We start from the raw sequence: 15,620 nt of genomic DNA, 5'->3' as shown, positions 1-15,620 counted from the left end.
CAATTGTATGATCTCTCGAGTTGTCGTCCTGTTATCACTTAAGAATTCTAAGGCCAAAATTTCTCATACTAGTTTGATGATAAAGGTTGGTGCTAGTCTAAGTTTGGTTTTGTTTTTCCTTAGAGTCTAAGTCTTAGGCGGTTTGAGTCAAATATGCATTCTCATCCATCACTGGTCATTCTCATTCATCACCGGTCTCATAACCATGTTTCAGTTTGGTTTAAAATTTACTATGGGCCACAAAGCCTTTTAGGTGATTTCGTAGCGCATGTAACCATTTTGAAGTGTTTTCGCAGTGCATAAATCCTTTTAGCAGTTTCACAGCGTAAAATTCCTTTAGGTGATTTTGCAGCGCGATGTGTTTTAGGTGATTTCACAGCGCGACACGTCTTAGGTGATTTCGTAGCACACAATTCAAAATTTACACTGACCGCGCTGCGAAATCGGAGATTCGTGCATTCCGCAGCGAATCTTTCCCAACTGTCAAATCTATTGAGTTAAGTTATAGTTGTGACATTCATTGTCAGTTTATGCACTCCACATATCATGTCCAACCGCTTATCTCCATTATTACAGTCACTAGGTACATTGGTACACACGGATTGCAAGTTCCAAGAAAAGCCAGGTATCCACAGTCTTAATGATGATTGTATTCGTTGCATGAGGAACAAGTCTGCAAGTTTTCAATTTGAATACATAGTTATCAAGCGAGGCAGCCATTCAAACAAGGCAGAGATTGAAATTTGAGCAGCGACAACGTTTCAAACCTTCATGGAGGGATCGGCAGAAAGGAAAGACCACAGATCAGGAAAATGTTTGAGAAATGAACCTGAAGGTTTAGACATAACCTTGAAGAATAGAGAAGTCGAGCATGCGTTTAAACAAGCTGGATGTTGGAATTTTTGCAAGAAGCTCTAGGGAGGTCATGCACAAGTTACTAAGGAATTTGCCCTGAATTTCACAGGACTAAACTCAAAGGTTGGTATGCTGGAATTGCAGGTCTCACCAGACATGATATCCACAGTTACAGAGATTCCAAGAGGGCAAGAAAGTTGGTTCAAGAATTTCAAATTTGATATGACCCCATGCAAATAATTTCTAAAGCGGGAGTTCATTAACTCAGATTTAAGCAAGTCTGTTCCTAGAAGTTATGTCAAAGAGTCACATGCCAATTTGCTCACTTGTATACAGAAGTACCTTACTTGTGAAGGGAGATATAACAAGGTGTATTCATATCATTTTAAACTTATATTGCATTTCACAGGAAAGACATCTATTGATCTACCTTTTTACTTATTCTGTAGCTTAAGAAAAATGTGTGACAAGGTGCAGCTAAGAAAAGAAGCCTGTGAGACTTCATTGTTCCACCATGGCTTGGTTAATTTGATTGTTCTGCATGAACTCTAGAGGGTAGGTAGGGACTGGACACATTCATATTCATGTCTGGTTTCAAGAACAAGACCAGTCTCAGCCCTCAAGCTACAAAAGATCTTCCAACAACAGCTGCTCATCAGGCAGAAACAAGATCCAAGAGGTTTTCAAAGTTAAAGGCAAGAAAACAAGTTAGAGAATCCACCAGGCCACTGACTATCCAGGATACACCCCAGCAGTCCCTTAAAGAGAAAACTCAGGTAAAAGAAACTACACATGAATCAAGCACAAGTGAAGGAGTTCAAAGAAGAAGGACTAGGAGCCAGGTGGCTAAAGAAAAAGGTAAGTCAGTGAGTATTGAAGAAAGCCCTGTTTCAAAGGGAGACTTAAATGACTTATTGCAAGCCATTGACATTGAAGAGTCTCCACTAGTTCAGGCAGATTTGATAGAGTCAGGAAAAGACAAGGCTAAGAGAGTCAAAGCCTCGAAAAAACTCAAGTTTGATGAGCAGGTTGATCAATTTGTTTTTAAGCCCAGGAGACCCATAATGAGGAAGTTTAAACAAGTACAAGAGGTACTCCCAAGAGCAGATGAAACAGGGGAGGTGACACGGCCTCATGAAAGAAAGGAAAAAGGAAAAGTTGTTGTCATTCAAGAAGAAGATAGTGTGGAGGACTTGAAAAGAAGATTAGAATCGGCCAACTTTGAAATTACTAGGTTGAAGAAAGCTGTCAGGAAATTTGCAGTTAAGGAGGCTTATTTTAACCAAATGCAAGCTCGGTGGGAGGACCAAACATTTCAAATTCCTAAGGTGGTTGATTTTAGTGTTCAATTCCATAGCTGGACTGTTTCTGCAATAAATGAAGCTCAATTTATCAGAAATGTCAATACAAACCTCAGATCTAGATCAAGGTCATGAAGAAACAAATTGAAGACTTAAAGATATAGTTAATCCAACTGAAGGAATCTCCTTTAAAAAAATCCCACTTCAAGTAAGGCTATCTTTCAAATTTTGATGGTTTTTCTTGGTATAATCTTTCTTGAAGAATTATACATTTCCATTCAGTTTTGAAAGGCCTTGGAGCATTTGAAAGAATTTTTAAACAGCAAAGGGCTCAAAATAGCAAAAATTTTGGTTGAAACTGTGATTTTTGGAACAACACAGCAGTTTCATAGCGCTCTACGAAACTGGTGAAGATGATGACTAACGCTCTGCAGTTTCATAGCGCGCTACGAAACTACTGAAGCTACACAATCTAATCTTAGTCAACCGGTTTTGAAATACAAGCGGGAATTTTGAAAAGGGAATATCTACAAGGGATCATCTGAAGCTATCAACTTTCAACAAGGTCAAGACAGGTGGAGGAAACATGTATTCGAATCCAAACTCTAAACTTTTTGTCATAAAGTGATGATTAGGAGCTCAGGACCAAGTGTCGTAAAATTGTTAAAAATGAAAGTGCTCAGAACTAGTTTGAACCTAAACAACTAGAAAGAGCCCATCTTCCTAATTCCGACACTGTGAACGGTTCGAAAAACGGTCTCCGTATGAGGAAGTTATGCCAAAAAGAAAAATTGCCCAATAAGATTGAAATTTTGAATTTTTTCAAAAAAATTTAAAAATAGAATATTCCAGAGAATATTCTTTATGGGCAGCGAATGGCAAGCTGCCACGTGGCAGGCCCAGAGGGAACCACGTGGCCCAAGGTGACATCAGCATTAACGGGTGCATGTTAAAAATTTTGGTAGAATTGTGGTTTGAACCCGCCACCTCACATGGCCGACTACTCCACCTTACCAATGCGCTACATAAGTGGCTCTTGTTATGGAAGCGGAACAAAATTCATTTGAGTTTTAAGGTTCCATTAGGCGGGGCCCTATTGGGGCCAGCCCCTAACGGCCAGCCCCCATACATATGACTACGCACTCAAAACCGTTGGTCTAAACCCTTAACTCCCGGCACGAACTCCAATGCAAACCACCAACCCGAGATTTCCGGTCACATGCCGGATTTACTGGCTATTAACTGATAGTCAATTTGATGGATTTTTGGCAGAGCGTCCCAAAAATGGCGGAATTGCCTACTTGTCGGGGTTATCTGGCAGTTAGCCAGTTTTATTTGGAGTTTTTCTAGGGCAAACTAAAGAAACTTTAATGAGCCATAACTTTGGCTAGGAAAGTCCTCTTTGGATGAATTTTTTTTTTATTTTGGGTCTCTTCAACCTTCTGAAGCCATTGGCATAGGTTTCACAGCCATCTAAGGTCTTTTGTAGGTTATTTTGCTTCATGGAAGTTCCAGGAGCCACTAGGGCCAAATCAGTTTGGGAGTTGCATTGGGAATTGTGCAACCAGTGAATGTGGAACGAAGGTCATTCCTGAAGCTTTTCAGTATTCTGAATCTATTTCTACAGCTCATTTTTCCTTCTGAGGCATTCTTCTCACTGTTTAGCTTCAGGGAAGCTTTCAGGGCCACCAGGGCCATTTCAGTGCTTGAGTTATTTTGGGGCTATGTTCATCCATTTTTGGTGATTCAAAAACCTATGTCTGCTATTTTCGACCTTCTGAGTCTAATGGTAGAGGTTTTAGAACCAATTTAGGTCATCTTCACCTCTAAATTCTCGATGCAAGTTTAAAGGGCCACGAGGGCCAATTGGGGAAAGTATTGTATAAGGTACAATTTCACTGTTTAGTGTTTGGGAAAGAGCATGTTTAGCTAATTCCTATCTTTTGATTCTGTATTTATGGTCAGATCTGTCTTTCGAGACACTCATATTCTTGTATTAGCCTTTGTAGCATTTTTAATACAAGAGGATAAGCCTAGTTTGAGAGGTTTGGTCCAGCAGATGTAGCCCGGAGGGGGTGAACTGCTTTATCATTTTGATGTCTTTATTTTCTGAAGATGATATGCTAAACGAAACTGATATAAAGTGTTAAACAGAAAATATACATAACTTGCATACACACATAATCACCTATTCAGCTGCAAAATGTTATTCGTCTTATTCCGCAAGACATCAAACTTCAAGTATGTGTATGTCAAAGACTTCTAAGTGTTTACTTCGTTATTTCTTTAGGCAGAGCCTGTAGAGGACCAGGTAGCCTCTAGAACTCATCCTCTCTTTAGAGGTGACATGTCCGGTGAATGCCCCTACAGTCTATCTCTGTATAAGAAATAAGAAGTTTTCACATTTTCAGAGGTCACTTGGAGTGTATAGCTCACATTTTAAATTATGGGAAATGGATACCTTGCACCCTTAAACAAGTACATTCCATTTTCAAATCAGAATGGTATCAAAGCCTAGGTTTGCTTGACTGACATCACTAGCTTGATTGTATAGCTTGAAAGGTGATTTAAGCAGTGTTGAAGATTCACTGCTTTACTACGTTGCAAACTGCATGTTGTTTGAGTTTGCAGAAGATTGGGGATAGTCACTGAATAGCTAAGTCTTGGAGAAGACAAAAAGGAATAGCAGATATTTTCCTTTCCCCAAGGACCTCAAGACAATCCGTGAAGCACAAGAAGTTTGATGCAAAACAAGTTGTTTGAATAAGAGTTTGACTCTGCAATCATTTGATTCAGGAATTTGTTAATAGATTATGAATTTTGTTGAAGCTCTTTTGTTCATTTTTATAATGAAAACTTCCATAAGTGAGTTCTCAAAATCATCCTCCTTCACAAGATTCTTTGATGAAGGCTTGAAGCAAGAATTTTTCATCATGATGAATATGGTGAGAGAAATGTATGAGGATGAAAGAAAGAGCTCTAGACTTCAAGAGTAGTTGAATTCCATGAGGGAAGAGAAGCAGTTGCTTTCTAACCAATTGCAGGAAATGGAAAGCCAAATTCATATTGCAAACATGAATCTAGAAAGGATGCATGAGTTGGAGACACAACTCCTTGTTGCCAAAGAAGCCTTAGCCAAGTATCAGCTTGAAGAAGAGGTAAACAATTCTAGTTTGTCTTCAAATTCTTATAAGAATGTTTATGTTGGTTCTTTTGAGAAACATACCAGAGGCATAGGGTCCAAGTTGATGTCCAAAATGGGATATGAAGGAAAAGGATTGGGAAAACATGCACAGGGTATAGTTGAGCCAATAATGGTTGAGGTAAGGCCTAAGTATTTGGGTCTTGGCTATGGACAATCTTATGGAGAAAGTTCCAAAGTAGCCATGAAGGCAATTGAAATAGTTCCTAGAAGGAGTTTCATTTCAGGTTCTCTATCTCAAGGTTGTAAAGGTTGTATCCTTGAGGAATGCAATAGTTTGAAACATGCTTTGCAGGAAGAAGGTGTGCATAAGCATGCACTTGAACAAGAAAGTAGTGAAATCTCTAAAACCATTGAAGGGATTGATAGTGTTTCAAAGGGAGCTTCTTCTTCTTTCGATTCACCTCCTTATGAAGGTAATGAAGGAGAAAGGTATAAATCTGATTTCCATCACACTTCCTTTGATCATGTAAAGCATGGTAAATTTCCACATAAGCATTGGAAAAGAATTGCATGTTCTTTTTGTGGTTTATTTAACCATAGTGTTTATAGATGTTTGAAAAGAATGGCAACATACAGGAAACTTTTGAAGGAAAGGAGGCAAGAAGCCAAAGTTCCATTGAACAATGCAAATCACGTTGTCAAGAAGATGAACATGTGTTGCACTTATTGCCATAAGCATGGACATACTGCTGAAATGTGTTGGACTCTGAATCCAACAATGCTTCCACAAAAATTGAAGAAATTGGAGAAAGAGTATGGCAAGAATGGGAAGGAAGTTTCCATCATTGATATGTGTCAAGATGATACACATGTTGATATTTATGTGCAGTTAAAGGAAGCACCTTTGAAATGGATTGGTAAGAAATGGTTAGAATTCTTATCCAATTAAAGTTGCATGTCTTTTGATTGAATGCATTTCTTTGTTAAGGGAATGCAAGTTGCAGGATGGAAAATTTGAGTATGAGACTCACTCTATCACAGCGAAAGTTATATTCATTTCAGCTTTGAAAGTACATGTACATGTGATCGAGGATATTGTACTTATGATTTTACTTAAGAGAAAGTTGAAGGATAAACTGCATGCATGAGAATGATATGCATGAGCACAGGGATCATGATGATTTCCTTGTATTTTAAAGCCTTCTCATTTGGGAGGCAGCTCTTCTTCTGGAGCGGAGGTGCCATGGATGGGCATCGTGACAGTTGATAAGGCAGGACATTTTGGCATCAGTATGCTCTTTTGGCTGACCAGAAGAGGATATTTCTGTTCCTCAAGTGTTGTACAGTTTAGTTCAGAGATTCAGTAAGCTTTTGGGGACCAAAAGCCCTCTCATTTGGGAGGTGTGATCAGGAGCTCAGGACCAAGTGTCGTAAAATGGTCAAAAATGAAAGTGCTCAGAATTGGTTTGAACTTGAACAACCGGATAGATCTCATCTTCCTGATTCCGGCACTGTGAACGGTTCGAAAAACGGTCTCCGTATGAGGAAGTTATGCCAAAAAGAAAACTTGCCCAATAAGATTGAAATTTTGAATTTTTTCAAACAAAATTAAAAATAGAATATTCTAGAAAATATTCTTTCTGGGCAGCGAATGGAAAGCTTCCACGTGGCAGGCCCGGAGGGCGCCACGTGGCCCAAGGTGACATCAGCATTAACGGGCGCATGTTAAAAATTTTGGTAGAATTGTGGTTTGAACCCGCCACCTCACATGGTCGACTACTCCACCTTACCAACACGCTACATAAGTGGCTCTTGTTATGGAAGCGGAACAAAATTCATTTGAGTTTTAAGGTTCCATTGGGTGGGGCCCTATTGGGGCCAGCCCCCATACATATGACTACGCGCCCAAAACCGTGGGTCTAAACCCTTAACCGCCGACACGAACTCCAATGCAAACCACCAGCCCGAGATTTCCGGTCACATGCCAGATTTACTAGCCGTTAACTGACAGTCAAGTTGGCGGATTTTTGGCGGAGCACCCCAAGAATGGTGGAATTTCCTATTTGTCGGGGTTATCTGGCAGTTAGCCAGTTTTATTTGGAGTTTTTCTAGGGCAGATTGGAGAAACTTTAATGAGCCATAACTTTGGCTAGGAAAGTCCTTTTTGGATGAATTTTTTTTTTTATTTTGGGTCTTTTCGACCTTCTGAAGCCATTGGCATAGGTTTCACAGCCATACGAGGTCATTTGTAGGTGATTTTTCTTCATGGAAGTTCTAGGAGCCACTAGGGCCAAATCAGTTTGGGAGTTGCATTGGGAATTGTGCAGCCAGTGAATGTGGAACGAAGGTCATTCCTGAAGCTTTTCAGTATTATGAATCCATTTCTAAAGCTCAGTTTTCCTTCTGAGGCATTCTTCTCACTATTTAGCTTCAGGGAAGCTTTCAGGGCCACTAGGGCCATTTTGAGCTGTTTGGGGGCTATGTTCATCCATTTTTGGTGATTCAAAAGCCTATGTATGCTATATTCGACCTTCTGAGTCTAATGGCAGAGGTTTCAGAACCAATTGAGGTCATCTTCACCTCTAAATTCTCCATGCAAGTTTAAAGGGCCACTAGGGCCAATTGGGGAAAGTACTGTATAAGGTACAATTTCACTGTTTAGTGTTTGGGAAAGAGCATTTTTAGCTAATTCCTATCTTTTGATTATGTATTTACAGTCAGATTTTTCTTTCGAGATACTCATATTCTTGTATCAGCATTTATAGCATTTTTAATACAAGAGGACAAGCCTAGTTTGAGAGGTTTGGTCCAGCAGATGTAGCCCAGAGGGGGTGAACTGCTTTATCATTTTGATGTCTTTATTTGTTGAAGATGATATGCTAAACAAAACTGATATAAAGTGTTAAATAGAAAATATACATAACTTGCATACACACATAATCACCTATCCAGTTGCAAAAATTTATTTGTCTTATTCCGCAAGACATCAAACTTCAAGTATGTGTATGTCAAAGACTTCTAAGTGTTTACTTCGTTATTTCTTTAGGCAAAGCCTGTAGAGGGCCAGGTATCCTCTGGAACTCATCCTCTCTTTAGAGGTGACATGTCCGGTGAATGCCCCTACAGTCTATCTCTGTATAAGAAATAAGAAGTTTTCACATTTTCAGAGGTCACTTGGAGTGTATAGCTCACATTTGAAATTATGGGAAATGGATACCTTGCACCCTTAAAAAAGTACATTCCATTTTCAGATCAAGTGAGCACATTTACTACATTCCAAGATAGGTCAGACAGCTTGGAAGAACTTTTGCCTTCACACATGAAAAAGGTTGACAGCACATCAAGGACGTGGCAATCTGATATATTTTGGATAATCAATGGTGAAGGGCATGGTTCTTTGGATTTGAAAGTTTTGAGGCAAACCAAAGACCGATAAACAGGGGTAGTTTCATATGTTTTAGGGCAATGGAGAAGATGTGACATTAAAGACCAGCATGGAGCTTTGAACATCCACCAAAGCCAAATTAAAAAGGGACCAGATGTCAAAGAACGAGAATTATTGTAATCAAGGCTATTATTAGCATAATATGGAGTTAGACTCCTACTTGATTTAGATCTCTAGAAAGTCTAGTTGTAGTTTGTTACATTTAATAGGCAGTTAAAAGTTGAACAGGTGTCATTAGAAGTATATTTCGAGTTCCCCTCATGTTTGAGGAGGAATCTCAGTCATGTAGAAGAACTCTATATATAGAAGAAAGTGAAATGTAATAAGGGTTGGAAATTTATGTAAAAAGGCTCTGTTATTAAGCTTATGTAAAGACTTTGTTTCTTTTGGTAATACAGTACTGGCTTCTGCTACTCAAGAATCATAGAGAGTTCAATGTATGAGTTCCTTTTGTTGTCTCTTCATGTTTTCTACGGTATTATGAGTATTTGATTACTTAGAAATCACTTGCAGTGTTCTAATTTCCTTCATATACTCGTAAACTGTCCTTTTTGTGTTTGGTGTACTCTACCTATATTGAAATCTGAATGCCTTGATTTTATTGCAAAGCCAATTCTACTCTTAATGCTAAATGATATATGACTCCATAAGCCCAATGGATGCTTGCTAATTTTGATTCCACCAGCTTCATTCCTATTTGTTTCACAAAGAGTTAGCCATCTTAATCATAATCAAAAAACTTTAATCCTTTGAGAGAACCCTCTCAGGCTAAGGAGGCTAAGCCTTAGCTAAAAGATTGGTTTGAAATAGTTACTTGAAGTCTTCCTGGTCTACAGCCTTCCAAGGCCTGATTTTGAGATAACAGTCCCAATAATAAAAATTGTTACTATCTTATGTTAATGGATGATGAACACCTTAATGCCCTCCTTTCGATGGATCACTTCCTATCAAATCCAATTAATTTTTGTTAAAAGAAGATTTAGAGACCCTTGTATTAATTTGGGGCTTGTATTCATCAATGGTATGTTCCTTCACATTCAATAGTGGGTATGCATCAATGACTCTTAATCAATTGATTTTCAACATCAACACATCTATTCACACTTATTATAATTTCCTAAATACCTTCGTGCCCATTATCATCATTGGTGGGTGGCCTCACATCTATTAATTATATACATTAATGGCTAGTGATTATATGGCTTCTCCCATGTTTGACTTCAGATCATTTAATCACATGTTGTGGATCCAAACTTATGGCGGGTTTGGATTAAAAACCTTGGGTTATGATGCCATCCTTCTTTGGTGCAACAACCTAAGTTTATTATATAGTACCACTACCTCATGGGTACCTTGCAAGACCAGTTTGTACTTTAAACAATGATGGTTGTTCTCCTAACATACATTAAGATGTGGATCCACTTGAATTTCATGACCATGATCTTGTTTTGACCCAGATTCACCATGTATTCTTTCATGGCCACAATTTTCCCTATTACACAATTCATGGATCCACAATGTACTAGACTAGGTGGCCATGCTCATTTTCCACCTAAGTATATGTATTCCTGCCTTGGGAATATTTTCAATTGATCCTTTGGTCTTCACTTGTAGGTACTTTCCAATATCTTTATTTTGTTGTACTCCCTAGCTCACTTACATGAGAACTCTCCACTTTATAATGTATTTTTAACCATTAATTGTCCTCTCCTTCTAACCTCACATATTAGAAGGTATATGTTATACTTATATTTTGCCTCCTATGGTCAAATTAGATGAGTCAATCCACTTACACACCTCATGCCAAATCTGATGGAACATCTTTGTGGTTAATTTAAGTCCTTTACCATGTGCTCATGGGTTTCCCAAGTAAAATTCATAGCTACGTAACTAATATTCAATGATAAACATGTAGCACCTTCAAATTCCATTAAAAAGTACAAATTATACATAATTCATAGGCACGGAATGGATATCATGCATGCTTGACATTTTTATGGCATGCACTTCACTCCTCCTCAATTGTATCGACTCTCTACTCACATAAATAGGGACTTTTAGGTCAAGGGAAGGACATTTCAAGAGAATACACCATTAATTTAGAGAAAATTCAAGTCTTTGGTTAATTGTCTTATGCTTGTAGTTTTCTCTCTATTTTATTAGGTTATCCCTTGCTTCTTCAATATGTGATTGAGTTTTCTATAGAGTTAGTTTAGTCTCTCCTTGGCTACTCTACCAAAGTGAAACTACAACCACATTGTTGGAAAGTTGATTGCATTTGGCAAAGGATGAGAGGACTCAAAATATATTGAAGGAGGTGTCACAAAAAAGTTTGGCTATACTTGTTGTCATCTTTTTTATATTGATATAATAAATCTGTCTTCTTCCCCCCACCCATTATTGTGTATTTTTTGAATCTTTCCATGCATGGATAATAGTATTCGTAGGAACTTAATTTTCATTAGTATCAACTATGGTTTTATGATTTTGAAATTTTTGTTGTCTGTTAGAATGTTTAAATGGAAAAGAGAAAGGTTTATTTAATTCGAATTGTGTAGGTTTGTCAAGGAATCTAGCTTTGGAATTAGACTAACCAAGTTATTCATGAGACAAGGGAAAAAAACGATCACTATGTATTTATATCTATCTTCCTATTTGCATTTCCCTTATGAATATGAACCCTAGGAAAAGGTAGATAGTACCATATCTCTATATTTATTAGTGAACCTAACTCACTCACAAGGGATGTGCTTTTGGTCTTCGTATAAATCCCACCAACACTACACCATGGGGGACATTCCATTATGCTTTTTAGATTGAAGAATGTTGGAGCCACTTTCTAATGGTTCATTTCATATTATTTTTCATGACTTGGTTGAAATAATCCTTGTTTTTCTCAACAATATCACTATTCATTAGAATAAATGGTCACAACACTTCATAGTAGAGGAAACTCTCCTATGGACAGGCTATCCCTCTCACTAATCTAATTAAGATCAAAAATATATAGGGGTTAGAACACAATGGAATTTTACTTTATGCATAAATTATTCATTAAATCAATATGATGACGATAGGAGAATGGGCCTTACCTGGTTATAGTGTTCATGCTTGCATGTTCATAGTTGATCCAAATCTAAGAATCTAGTCCTATCTCAACATTCAATAACTTGAATAGAAAAAAAGACAAAACATACCTTTCTCAAATTCATTTGGCCTGAAATAATATTAGAAACAACTATATCTAATCTATTTTTCTCAAGTAAAAGTTGATCTAAAAATGCATTAGATAAAAAAATCAAAATAAAACACATTGGAGTGGAAATAACATATATTTTTATTGATTACCAAAGAAAGTACAACAACAAATATATACTTTGATAATTGTTGCAATACCTTCAAGCTCCAAGCTACTTGACACCTTTCTTTTCCCTCTCTTTGTTTCACTAGTACAATGACTCAAAATTTAGATATTACCTATCCCCCTATTTGGCCTCTTCTTGTTGGAATCTAGAAGGGCTTGGAGACATGCTTAATGACATGTCAATTAGGAAGATATGAGTCATAGATAGGCTTGACGACATTTGAACCAAGCAATTGCAATCCATAAATAGGCTTGATGGAATATTAACTAAGCAAGTACAAGTCATGTACAAGTTCCATGCTCAATTGTGAGATTTTGCAAACCCACTATGAGAATTTTCTCTATTATGAACTTTTTTCTCAAGTTCCATGCTCAATTATGAGCTTTTTCCAACTCATTATGAGATTCTCAATTATGAGTTTTTCTCAACTATGAAATAATTGTTATTTCATAATTTTGAAATTGTGACAAAATAATGATTTCAATGTAAAATAATTATGAGATTTTTACTCAATTATGTAATTTCACCCTCATAACATCTAATGACATCCATGTAAGGAATATGGTGGAAAATACAAGTATGACATTGTTAGAAGATTTTCACATTGTTTCATTCAATGTCAAAAATATATAATTTGCTTGAATACCATTAATTGTGTTTTTTATGTTACAATTGATTACCTTTTAGGATTCATTCTCTCCAAAAGGATATTACTATAAACCCATTGAAGGTTCAAGCCATTTTTGAGTTTTCTCTCCCAATAACTTTGCACTAATTTCAAAGTGTTCAAGGCAAGGCCAATTTTCTTCATCAGTCCGTTCTTAATTGTGCTATGTGTACTCATCATTTTTTGCATTTGTAACATTACAACATACCATTTGTATGGAATGACCAAACTCAAAAAAAAGTGATGCATTAAAGAATGCACTTACATTAACTCTTTTAACCATACCTCTTGACCTTAATAAGGATTACAACATTTATGTCTCTATGTCAACATCAGTTGTGGTTAGTGGGTTAATTCATGAAGGGGAGGATGGTTGTGAGCGCATCATATACTACATTATAAATAACCTTTTAGGACTACCATTTACCTATAATCATGATGAAAATTTAGGCTTATTGTTATTCTTTTTGGTTCACCAACTTTATCACTATACATTACTCTAAAAAACTAAGGTTGTTTCTATTTCAAACCCCATGTAATGCATTTTGAGGCATCACGTTATTAACGGTAAGTTCATTCATTGGATTGTGATCCTTTAGGAATATGATTTTGATTTTTCTACTCCTAAGTGTAATGAATCATTAGTCATTGTTGATTTCATTACCAATCTACGCTATGGGTGAAGTAGACCCTTCTCCTAATGATAAGCTCCAAAAGGAGCATATTTACACTGAAGGTGTTCCTCTGCTGGGTTTGGCTGAGCAGATTTAACCAATCGCAAAAGCATATTTTCACCTGCCTCCTTCCGCTTAAAATTTGGCACGTGGCTAGCACCCCTACACATTCCAACGCACTACCACCACTAACTCATGCTTCGGCATGGGAGTTTTGGGACCTGTTCTAGGCATCGTCAACTCCAGTTGATTAGCAAAGGAGGGAAAAGTTTAGAATAGATAAGAGAAGTAACAAGACACCATGAAGGCCCTCATATTAGTCGGTGGTTTTGGAACCAAGTTTCCCTTTGACACTAAGTGTCCCTAAGCCTCTGGTTGAATTTGCAAATAAGCCAATGATTTTCCATTACATAAAGCTAATAAACTTGTAACAGTAGCAGTGATGAAGGAGGTTGTATATTTCTCGTATGGAAAATTAAACAAATTGGATTTAATTTTTTTAGCAGATTGAAGCACTTAAAGCTATCGATGTTGATGAAGTTATGTTGAGCTTCTTGAAGGCATTTGAAATGAAACTTGGGATTAAGATTCCCTGTTCGTAAGAAACATAGCCCATGGGCGTTGTTGGACCTTTATCACTTGCAAGGGACAAATTGATAGATGGATATGGGGAGCCAATTTTTGTTCTAAATAATGATGAAATTAGTGAATACCCATTAAATCAAATGGTTGATTTCGATACAAAACATGGTGGAGAAGCATCCATCATGATGACCAACATACAGTTTGTTGTACTACCTTAGGCCCCTTCTCACTTGGAACCATTTTCCTTGGTTTGTTTTTTTTAGGGCATGTCTTTGCAAAATCCAAATTGCAAGGGAATTTTTTTTCATAATTTCATTATGTAAATTCTCTCTTTGTTCAATTTTTTTATGGTTTGTAAGGTAAATAGTAAAGAATTGATCTCTTGAACTAGATTGATGAACCCTAAAAATATGGTGTTGTTATTCTTGACAAGGACACTGGAAAGGTAAAGAGGTTCGTTGAGAAGCCCAGGGTCTTTGTTGGTAACAAGATCAATGCAGGAATCTACCTTCTGAACCCCAGTGTTTTGGACCGAATTGAGTTGAGACCCACATCCATTGAAAAGGAAGTGTTCCCAAAAATTGCACAGGAGAAACAACTCTATGCTATGGTTTTACCTGGTTTCTGGATGGATATTGGGCAACCCAGAGACTATATTTCTGGCCTAAGGCTCTACTTAGATTCTCTTCGAAGAAACACCTCGGATAAATTAGAAACTGGGGTTAACATTGTTGGAAATGTGATTGTTGACAACACTGCACAGATTGGTGAGGGTTGCTTTAATGGGCTAGATGTGGCCATTGGCCGAGCTGTGTGATTGAGGCGGGAGTGAGAATTTCATATTGCACCATTATGCATGGAGTGCACATCAAGAAATACACTTGTGTGTATGGAAGTAGCATTGGTTGGCACTCTATGGTTGGTCAATGGGCCCGTGTTGAAAACATGACCATATCGGGGGAGGATGTCCATGTTTTTAATGAGATATATAACAATGGAGGTGTGGTCCCTCCTCATAAAGAAATCAATACCAACATTCTTAAGCTAGACATTGTCATGCAATCAGAAAGATGGAGAAGTCATGGTAGCTAATTGGTTATTGTAATATTAATGATACTTGTCCATGTCATAGATTTTGGGGATGAGTAGAAGGGATAATACTCTATGTTGTAGGATTCTTTTTAGGTTGGGGGAGGGTGGGGTGCGAATTGTTTTTTGTTTCTCTCTTTGGGGGCTAGGGGAGGAATGGAAAGTTCAAGCTGACTGAAAAGCCTGATTTTTTTCTTAGGCTTGCACTTTTTGGTTTCCTACAGGAACTAATTTAGTCATGACGTCGTTGGAAAGTTTCGATTCAATATTGCTTGTTTTAAACTGTCGATATTGTTATTTTCTTTCCCTCTTGGTTTTACAATAGTCAATAGGTAAAAATTATATTTGATCAATTATCCTAGTTCAAGGAGTCGTGTGTTAATGCACATGTTATTTAAAAGCAAGCTAGGAAAGAAGCAAGTCGTTAGAAGAAATCTAACAAAGAAGCATTCACATGGGTAAAAATATTTGTAGGTAATTGTACAGATTCAAAA

General features: G+C 37.4%; 1 pseudogene; it reads left to right on the top strand.

The window, feature by feature from the left end:
* The first annotated feature begins 13,753 nt into the window (after nucleotides 1-13,753).
* On the top strand, nucleotides 13,754-15,129 carry LOC149222645 (mannose-1-phosphate guanylyltransferase 1 pseudogene; annotated as a pseudogene).
* Nucleotides 15,130-15,620: the final 491 nt, after the last annotated feature.

The sequence above is a fragment of the Pinus tabuliformis genome, chromosome Q (assembly GCF_031772625.1).
Source record: "Pinus tabuliformis cultivar Carrire ecotype Pingquan chromosome Q, CPIR1, whole genome shotgun sequence".
In the NCBI taxonomy this organism is placed as follows: Eukaryota; Viridiplantae; Streptophyta; class Pinopsida; order Pinales; family Pinaceae; genus Pinus; species Pinus tabuliformis.
This window is presented reverse-complemented; position numbering and strand designations above follow the sequence as displayed.